Genomic DNA, 10,001 nt, shown 5'->3' on the forward strand with positions numbered 1-10,001 from the left:
AGTTTGCCACTTATCGCGTGACCAGAATCGCGACTCGACTCACCGAGTCTATCCATCGACTCGCCGAGTCGGCCTTCCTTATTTACACTAAGAACCCTAAACTTGCACTTCTGAACTCGGTGTGTTACAACCTTCGACTTAGCAACCCGTGACCTAGCAATGAAATATGTGACGAAAGATGTTGCACGTACTACTCTACCGCCCCTTAACTTAGCAACCTGTATAGTGCGACAATTTGCACGATCAACACGTTTGTATTCGTAGATAATATTTAGGTACCAATGACTTCCAGCCTAGCTGGGAAGAGGTACTGGGCTTAATACCCACGTGGGGTCAAAGGTCGGGAGTTCAATCCCTGCAAAACCCATTTTGGATGCCTCTTAAACTTGTGCCACATGTCGGGAAATTTTCCCTAAAGACCCCTGTGGGGGTGAGATTTGTCTGTAAAGGAGCTCGAACCTGGAGTACTCGTTGAAATATACGAGTAGGCTTCTGTTTAATCATTTGTCGTTTCCAAAATAGATAATATTTAGGTCCCCACATAGAAGTGGGTCCCACCATATTTCAAAAAGTCTGATTTTCACTAGATTACCCTGTTTGTCACCCACCTTAACATTATATATGCTCGGTGACATTTTTTTAATGAAAAACCATAAGGTACTTTAAATTTTCAGAATTTTGTATTAATTTGTATTTTTCCCACAACAACCACGTTTACTTGACTGCACCAATACGCCAACAAATTTCCTCATTATTTTAACATTTCACAGTTAACAGAAAATTTTCAAAAGATACTATTTTAATTAAATATACTTTTCTTGTATCACCCGTAACGTCAAATCTTTCCCATCAGACACCACATTATTTATTAAATACTCGATTGCTGTCTATAAAATTTTTATGCAAACTTTAAATAAACCGGATCAAATCCCGTTAATGATATTACTTTGCCAACGCGTTGTTTTGAATTAGCAAAAGGCTAACAGTTCAGAATCGTTTTGAATTATCTTCATGTCTTGTCTATCCAAAGACACAAGTGCATCGATGCCATCCCCTTTGGGAGTACTCATCATAATAGTAACATTCTTCACAACCCCACCAACAGTTACTTTTACGGGCTTGCCCCACCCAAAATCAATCCCATATGTAGGAAACCTGGATATGACAGTATATACGTAATAGTCACAAAGTCTGTTTAACTTGGCGTTAGTTCACTTTCATTCGCAGTTGGATACTCCATCGCAAGATAAAGATTTCCTACACTTGTTTCCGGCAATGACTCGACCAAATTACTTCTCAAGTTCAATGCATGGCACACTCCTGTTGGCTTGAAAACGCCTGAGTTCGTTTTGGATGCTGCTGCCACTGCGCATTTATGAAGTAGCCATGTTAAAGCTTCAGCTCGGGTAGGGTTACTGATAGGTTCTCCAGTTTCCATGGTCATGCTTGTGATCTTGGCTTTGAGGTCGTTTATCTTTGAGTTAGGAAACACAAAACTCCTCGTGACATAGTCACCTTGTGGTCTATCAGGCATATTTTTAGGCAAATTAACGTTTCTAGTCTTGTAAGAAAGAAAATGCGGATTGATGTGTGATAGATCATGATGCTCCCCTGCACCAGATCGCGTCGCTGTAGCCCAGTGATTGAGGAAATTAAAAATACTGCTTGCATCTGCAATCCTGTGCGACAGAGATACTGCGACGGCTACTCCACCGCATGAAAAATGGTTGACCTGAACGGACAACGGTGAAGTGCTTTCGTTTTCATCAGTATGACCTTTGTGGTTTGACTTGTACCATATCAGATCATCTGGAAAGAGTTGATCTAGATCTTCATGGGCTGACTGGTGGAGGAAGTCCGAGAGTGGACTGTCGTTGCTTGCTTCAATGAACTCAACTCCATCGTCACTGCAGTCAACGTATGTTGGGCAAGATTTGGCCAGCCTACCAGCATACGGATAGTACTGATTTAAGGTACGTGACAAGGAGTTCTTCAGCTCAAGGGTTTTATCATGGGGACTTTGAAAAATGCTAGAGCTTGGGTAGAATGCTACAACCGGCATGTATGCATTCACAGCAAGTTGATCAAACAGCGAAAGATTATATGTTTTGAGGTGAGAAGGGGTTGGAGAAGAGGGTTTGATGATATCCCTAGAGACAATGGTGTGAAGTTGTCTTCTGCCAAATCTTAAGAGCTTGCTCACCATTATGATCAAGATATATTTATTAGTTGTACTTAGCCACTGCTGTATATCATTCTTTTATAGACAAAAATTGAGAATACAAACGAATATGAAATCATAAAGTTATGCTATTATTAGCAATAATCCTATTATTTAAAGGCCTTCCATGTGAGAGTTACGTGTTTAGAATCTTTTCTGTGTTGTAAATTCAAAAAGAAATGCGTAATTAACCAAAAACCACATGTTAGTAAATAAAACTAAAAAAATTGAAAGAGTAAAAACATTAGTGGTGGCGTGTTACTACAAGACCTTTAGTGGCGACCGACGTAGCTGCCAAAGGACTAGAATGTTGCCGTTAAAGAGTCGATGTTGTTGGCTCGTTGTTAATATTCAAATTGCCACTCTGATATGCTATTCGTTGCCGCAAATACTATCCATCACTGCTAATACTATGCGTCGACGCTAATGCTATTCGTTGCAACTAACTGTAGTTTTCTCTTTTTTCTTAGTTTTTATAAAACTGTTCATTCCAAATACAGAACAAAAATTATAAAAATATTTAAAAAAACTGATACGAAATATTAATTGCTGATAAATAGATCCAAACATTAAAATTTAATTGTAACATCTCAAAAATTCCAGGTCAAAATTTCCATTTTAAGATAATAAAACATCTATTTTAAAAAGTTACACTCAATCAAACCATTTGTTCATAAACTATTATTCATGAATGAGAGTTATAAAGAAGACAATGTGGAACTCAAATAAAAAATCTACTGATGTGTACAGTCCCGCCTTTGCAACCTGATAAGTATTTGTAAAATATTTAATACATAACTGTAAGCATAAAGCTTAGTGAGTTCCCAAAAATATTTCATACAACACAACATAACAATCAACTATGAGTTTTCAACAACCCTGGAGCTGAGTGTCACATATAACACACAATATAAACAACTATGTGTTATAAGCAACCGTGGGGACTATCAGAAGACTCAGTGGGCTAATAGCACGCCGTGTGGATTAACAACACACCTCACGGGTTATCAACAACCTTGGGGACTATCTGCAATCTAGTAGTTACCAACAACTTAGTTCACATATAACTGTAATCAATAAATAAGACCCAACTGGTCAACATATATAATGAGAAGACTCACCTCACATTTAACGAATAACACATAGCAAGTCACACACACCGGGGTAGATAGGTACTATAAGACACATCTAACAACAATAAAGAAGTACCCTGTCAGTCTACACCCTAAAACTCTAAAATTTACCAAAAGTCAACCATAGTTAAAGTCAACTTGAGCAGGACTTCACGTCATGGCTACCTATAGTGTAGTGGTATTGATTATGATGACATACGTGGAATTGATTAAATCTTGTGAACGTCATACAAATCATGAACACCTGAAGTAAATAAATCTGGTTCAAGATCTCATTAGCTTTTGATAGAAAGAGTACAAATAGGTCTTGCTATTTCTCTCTAAAACTAATCTGTGACAACAGTAAATTTTAGCTAAGTCAAACCGTTCAACTCATCTAACCCTTGTATATTAGGGTTTCCATTATGTTACTTATTGAACAACTCGCAATCTTAATACAAAGTATCACTAAGAGTTTTCACATGTTCGGAAATTCTAAACCTCAATTAGGGCAAGTGATGAAACAACTCGATAAAATGCTATTCCTTAACCCTTGGGGGCATATAACAATCATAACAATACTTAACGAGGTTTACAAACCTTGAATTACAGAACCAAACACTCAAAAAGGTCACAAAAGAAGTCTCTCCCAATCTCTTTCAGTCTAACTCTCTCAAATCTCTCTATGTATGAGAAATCTCTCCATAAATGTAAAATCTCTCCTAAATCTCTCTCTGTATGAGAAATCTCTCTAAGAATGTGAATCTCTCCGAAATCTCTCTTTATATGAGAAATCTCTCCAAGAATGTGAAATCTCTCAAAAATCTCTCTCTTTATGAGAAATCTCTCCAACAATATGAAATCTCTCCCGAATCTCTCTTTTTATGAGAAATCTCTCGAAGAATGTGAATCTCTCCCAAATCTCTCTCTGTATGAGAAATCTCTCCAAGAATGTGAAATCTCTCCCAAATCTCTCTCTATATGAGAAATCTCTCCAAAAATGTGAAATCTCTCCAAGTATGTCAAATCTCTCCAAGTATGTCAAATCCCTCCCAATCTCTCTCAAAACCTCTTTTGAGTTTTGTAATCATTTGGGGCATCCCGACACTTGACTTGGTGAAAAACCATTCGAAACGGGATGATACCTTGAAAAAAAGCCTTTTAGAGCCGAAGTATCTTTATTGGGACCAAACCCTCCTTGCACCGAAGCTCAAAGGACCAAATCCGAAGGCCTCTTAAGGAACCGCAGCCATAGGACCGAAACGACTGAGGACCGGAACGGCTGAGGAACGGAACTGCTGAGGACCGAGGCAGATGAAGACCGAAGCTGGAACCGAACCCGAAACTGGAGCACCGCATCTGACCTTCGCCTGCGGTCCATTCTGACGAGTTCGCCTGCGGTACTTGCTCGGACCGAAGTCCCCTCCCCCCTCGGATCCAATTCACCAACCAAACCACCTCTCCGGTTCTAATGTTGCTACGACTGGAACCACGTCCCTAACTTCGGATTTTTCCCATTTTCCACTCGGTTTTCGACCACGACTCCGTTTAAGCCCGTTTTTAATTATTTTAAAGCGGGATTTTCACCTAAAATCATATTTTAACATATAAAACCCCTTATTTCATAATTAATCACATTTTTGGGTGTAAATCTTATCCAACAAGAGTAGGTGAAGTACTTGAGGGGGAGTGTTGACTTGACTTTAGTTTATGACACAAGCAACCACCCACACCCACTCAATGACCAACCCTTGTCTTTCCACCATACCTGGTCATTTCATTGTCCTTTTCCCCCTCTTTCCAGCCAAGTACTTTGAATTAATGGTAGGAAAACCCTTATCTATCCTCCCATTCACTCATACTTCACTAAGAAGCAAAAACTCATTCTCTCTCACTTCTCTCTCTAGATTTCGAGATTTCAAGGCTGATTCTCAAGTTCTTCATCTACCTTGGTAAGTAAATCTCTTCCCACACTTGATTTCCTTACATTTGTTCACTCAAATCATGAGTTCCTTACACAAGTATAGTCATATTTGTTATTAGATCTTCGAATCTTCAAGCAACATCTAAGTGTTCTTGAGTTGAACACTTCTTTACTTCATCATGCATCTACTAAAATCACTCAAGGTGAGTTCATACCCCTATCTTTTCATGTTTTTCTTAGGTTTTAAGAGGGGGGGGGGGAATACAAGTTAAAACACCAAGAACACAACTAAACTTAAACAACAGCTTTCATCAGAAAAGTTGAGTCTTATTCACAGACTATTTTAACTATCTTAAACTTAATTTCTTTCAAAACTGTTTAATACGCAAATATTTCAGGTTCATAGATTTAAAATGACTACTTGCACATCTCCATATGATTTTTCTACGATTTATGGTGATTTTTACAAAACTGTCTATCATTTCAGAAACGAGTTCGGACCAGTCTTTGAATATGAACATTTTAACACAAGTTAAAGACTTCCAAAAATCATAATAAAAATTATTAATAAAGTAGACACATTTTATGAACTCTTAGAATTTATAGATTAAGTTTTCGACTTCGTATGATTTTTCTATGATTTTTCTAAAACAGTGCAGAAAGGTTAAAAACTAGTTAACAACTTATAACTTTCATAACACTTTGTATTAGGTTGAGCAAAGTGTATAACAATAAGTTCTAAATATTGAATGTATTTTCTTGTTAGTTTAACATCATAATCTGAAATTTTGTCATTCATGATAAGATTCTTCATTTATTTCGAACACATATAATAAGCTATAATAAGCATAGTTTATGAACTCATAGCATTAATGTATTTTTATAAAAGGGGTTCCTTTACATTATAAACATTTTGGATAAACTATAATAGGTATAGTTTATTTATCATTTACATTTCAAACTTATTTACCAAAGGTTTTAATTCAGTTCACGTAAATCTGTTAATGAATAAATTTGTGAGACATTCCCTTCGTGTTACCTTCATGGTAACTAAGTCACAAGTCCTGTAAATTGTAACCAGAGTCTATTGTAGGGAGAGCGTGATAGTTGTGTATAGATCTATATTGGGTTTGACAAGTGTGACTTCCCCAATTTCACGGCCAGAAAAGACCGATTTTTTTTATGCTTTGTTTTATAAATCAGAGTGATCGTTTAAAGAAAACGGTTGCGGAATTTGTTCCCAAAATAAAATATGATAACCATTTATCAAAACATTTCTCAAAGAGAATGTATTTCCATTAAATAATAAAACCTCGGGGTGTCATGTTCCGATACAGACCAAAAGCATAAACAATATAAAATAGACCTTACAATAGTTATTCAACTACTGATATATAATCCAAAACCTCTCGTTAAGTCCACCAACTTATACCCTTGTGTCATTACCTGTACTGCAAAGAAAACTGAGTGGGTCAGGCTTGGGAGCCTGATGAGCATATAGGGTTTTCAACCCACAATAATATAATTATTATATTCAACCATCAAACAATCAACCCAATTACTCATCCCCATTATCTCCTTTATTTCTTAGGATTTTACCCTAAGAATTCAACTACCCGTCATTCATCCATTCCTAGGATTGACCTAAGGAATTAGCACAAAAATCTATTGCTACATAAGGCGCATCTACCAACATCATCCTTTAAGCGCCTCTGCCAGGATTACGTCATACACTATGAGGCGCGACTGCCAAGTTTATGACCTTTTCTTTTAGGCGCATCTGCCGACATTATCTTATAAGCGCATCTGCCAAGATTACCCTATAAGCGCATCTGCTATTATTATGACAATCTCTATTTGGCGCATCTGCCGACATTATCCTATAAGCGCATCTGCCAGGATTACGACATTCACTACTTGGTCCATCTACCGATATTATTCTCCAGCACATCTGCTAGTTTTATGACATTCTTTAATTGGTGCGTCTACCAATATCATTCTTAATCATCTTTCATACCTCATCACTTTATCACATACCAAGTATCTCATCTACCCATGTTCTACCCAACATATTTGTAGATATAGAATACACATACAGTTTATCTCATTTAAAAACTATATAAAACATTAATTCCATACTCATCTCAAATAAACAACAATATATAAACACATAGCACGTATTTTATACCAAATACTTCATATTTATGTGTTAGAAGAAAGTAACCATACACTCTCCCAAACATACACTTAATACATTCAAACAATACTTGTATTATACCCGTGTTTAAGAAAGGGACTATACACCCACACATATAAACAACCTCATATTATACACGTAGCACGTATTTCATAGAAAATACTTAATAATTATGCGTTAGAAGAAAATAACTACACACTCACATGATCAGAAGATGATCGGACAGCACTACGACTTGCAGAAGTAGTGATCCTCAGCAGATCTGGAAGATCTCTTCAAAAATCGAACTTCTCGCAGGCAGAGCTTCGGCTCGGGAACCGCACTTCTCGGGATCTTCGGGATCTCGGGACTCGCCTCGGGGCTCGAGTATGATACCGGGGCTTCGGGGTATTTTTGGCACGCAAATCGATGCAAAACGGGAGAGAGAAGAGAGGAAATTGGCATTTGGGTCGGCTGCCCTCGCATCCTATTTATAGGAGGCTGGAGCCTCGGAGTACGCGGGGCGTACGCCAGTACGTGGGGCGTACTGGTCCGAAAAACGTCACTGCGTTCGTTATCCGAAGCCACTTGCTGCGAATGTCGACACTTCGGAGTACGCGGGGCGTACCTCGGATCAGACCGGTGACTCCTTCGGATAATGCTTCCGAATTAAAGATTAAAAATAAATACAAATTATTTAATAATCTTCGGAAATTCATATCTTCTTCATACGAACTCCGTTTTCGACGTTCTTTATATCCACGCGAAGGTGAGACTACGATCTGCAACTTTCGTTTAAACTCCGTCGGCTAATTTTGACTTTTATTTTTATTATTTATATTTAATAGGCCGGGACAGAAACTTTCGTTAAAAATTCATAACTTTTTCGTTTGACGTCCGTTCTCGCCTAACTTTTTATCGCTTCGATACCAACAATGAGATCTTCGATTCTCATTTAGATTGCTTCGGCTAAATACCGCTCTAACGTAAATTCACTTTTTACGTTGCATTGCGTCGTGCCGGTTCTGTCGCGAAACTTCGACGGGTGATAACTTCTTCGTTATAACTCGGATTTTGGCGTTCTTTATATGCACGGAAACCTTGTGACATATAATACAACTTGGTTAAGATTAATCCTTCTAGATAATCTTCCATCAAAAAGTTATTTTTGACGCCTATCGTCTTTAAATTGACTAGCCCGGATCTACGGGCGTTACAATTATCTCCCCCTTAGGATGATTACGTCCCGGAATCATCAACGAAATAGGACTTGCATAATGATTCCACATGTTATTTATTTATCCTAGGTAATAACCATAACTTCTATGTTTTCTCGAAAGAGTATTTAACTGTATGGCTTTCTTAACCGCAAACGAGGCCCAATCTTGCATCTGCTTATCGTACTATGTTGTACTTTCAATCGTAACCTTCAAGTTACCAAATAAGTCCTCATTTTGGACTCCTTCTTCTTCTCAGGATAAATACTTTCCTTTATCTATTGTAACAAACCGATGGGTTGTGCTCTATCGACCTCTCATCGCACGATGCGACACTTAGACTCGGTCTTTAATAAAGTTAAATTCCAGAATGGAATATACCTTCCTTCATATTCTAATGTGATATAATCACATTTCAGCATGTAGCATTTCTACCTACAAACTTCTTTTAACAACGAGAGCGACACTATCAATCGCATTAACTTCAACCTTTTGACTTAAGTCAGATGTTACATCTAACTCGGTCCTCTAGACCACGTAACAAACTCCTCGTAGTCGGACTCAATTTGGATATGACCACTAGGGTCGGAATAACAACCATCTTACTAGTCACTACCGAAACAATGGTAACGACATACCAGAATAAAAGTGAATCAATCACTAGCTTCTTGGTAACCTTGTGACTTTCCCTGATCCAAGTGCGAGTCCTGTGCTTCCGGTAGTATATGCATCTACTACCTTTCACACCTACTCATACTCGTCCCAAGTATTGTCTCGTAGTCGACCAAGTCACCATACAAGAAAATCAGACAATCATTCAACACATCAGTTAACAAAACTAGGGTTTATATAAATTCCTTGAAACGATTACACAAAAATTCAAGTTCACCCTATACAATGCCTCTAATAGGCTACATACATGATACTTTTCATATCGCTACTTTATAACTTGATCTTTAGATATAAGATCCTTATTCCTGATTCCTTGCATTGCCATCTGCTTCATCAAGGATCATTTGAAATGCTCTTGCCTTTAGCTTTGGCGGCGCCTCTAGTCTTGCTGCTTGATTTTTCCTTGGGCAGTCTTGCTTGAAGTGCCCCTCTTCTTTACATTCATAACACACCTTTTTGTTGAAAATACATTCATCGGCATAGTGCCCATGCTTTCCACACTTGAAACATGTCACCTCCACGCCACATTTTCCTGAGTGCTTCTTTTTGCACTTATCGCACCACCTTGCCTCATCCCTTCCTCCTCCCCCAGACTTTGAGAATTTTCCTTTCTCATTAGAACCTGAAGTTTCTTCCAACTTTCTCTTCTCGCCAACTTCAACCTTACTGTCAGTCCTCC

At 38.0% G+C, this 10,001-nt stretch overlaps 1 pseudogene; it reads right to left on the reverse strand.

Annotated features, from left to right (window-relative positions):
- Positions 1 to 740: 740 nt before the first annotated feature.
- LOC111904680 (acylsugar acyltransferase 3-like) lies at positions 741 to 2,206 on the reverse strand (annotated as a pseudogene).
- Between the last annotated feature and the right edge of the window lie 7,795 nt (positions 2,207 to 10,001).

This window comes from Lactuca sativa, chromosome 1, assembly GCF_002870075.4.
Source record: "Lactuca sativa cultivar Salinas chromosome 1, Lsat_Salinas_v11, whole genome shotgun sequence".
NCBI lineage: Eukaryota > Viridiplantae > Streptophyta > Magnoliopsida > Asterales > Asteraceae > Lactuca > Lactuca sativa.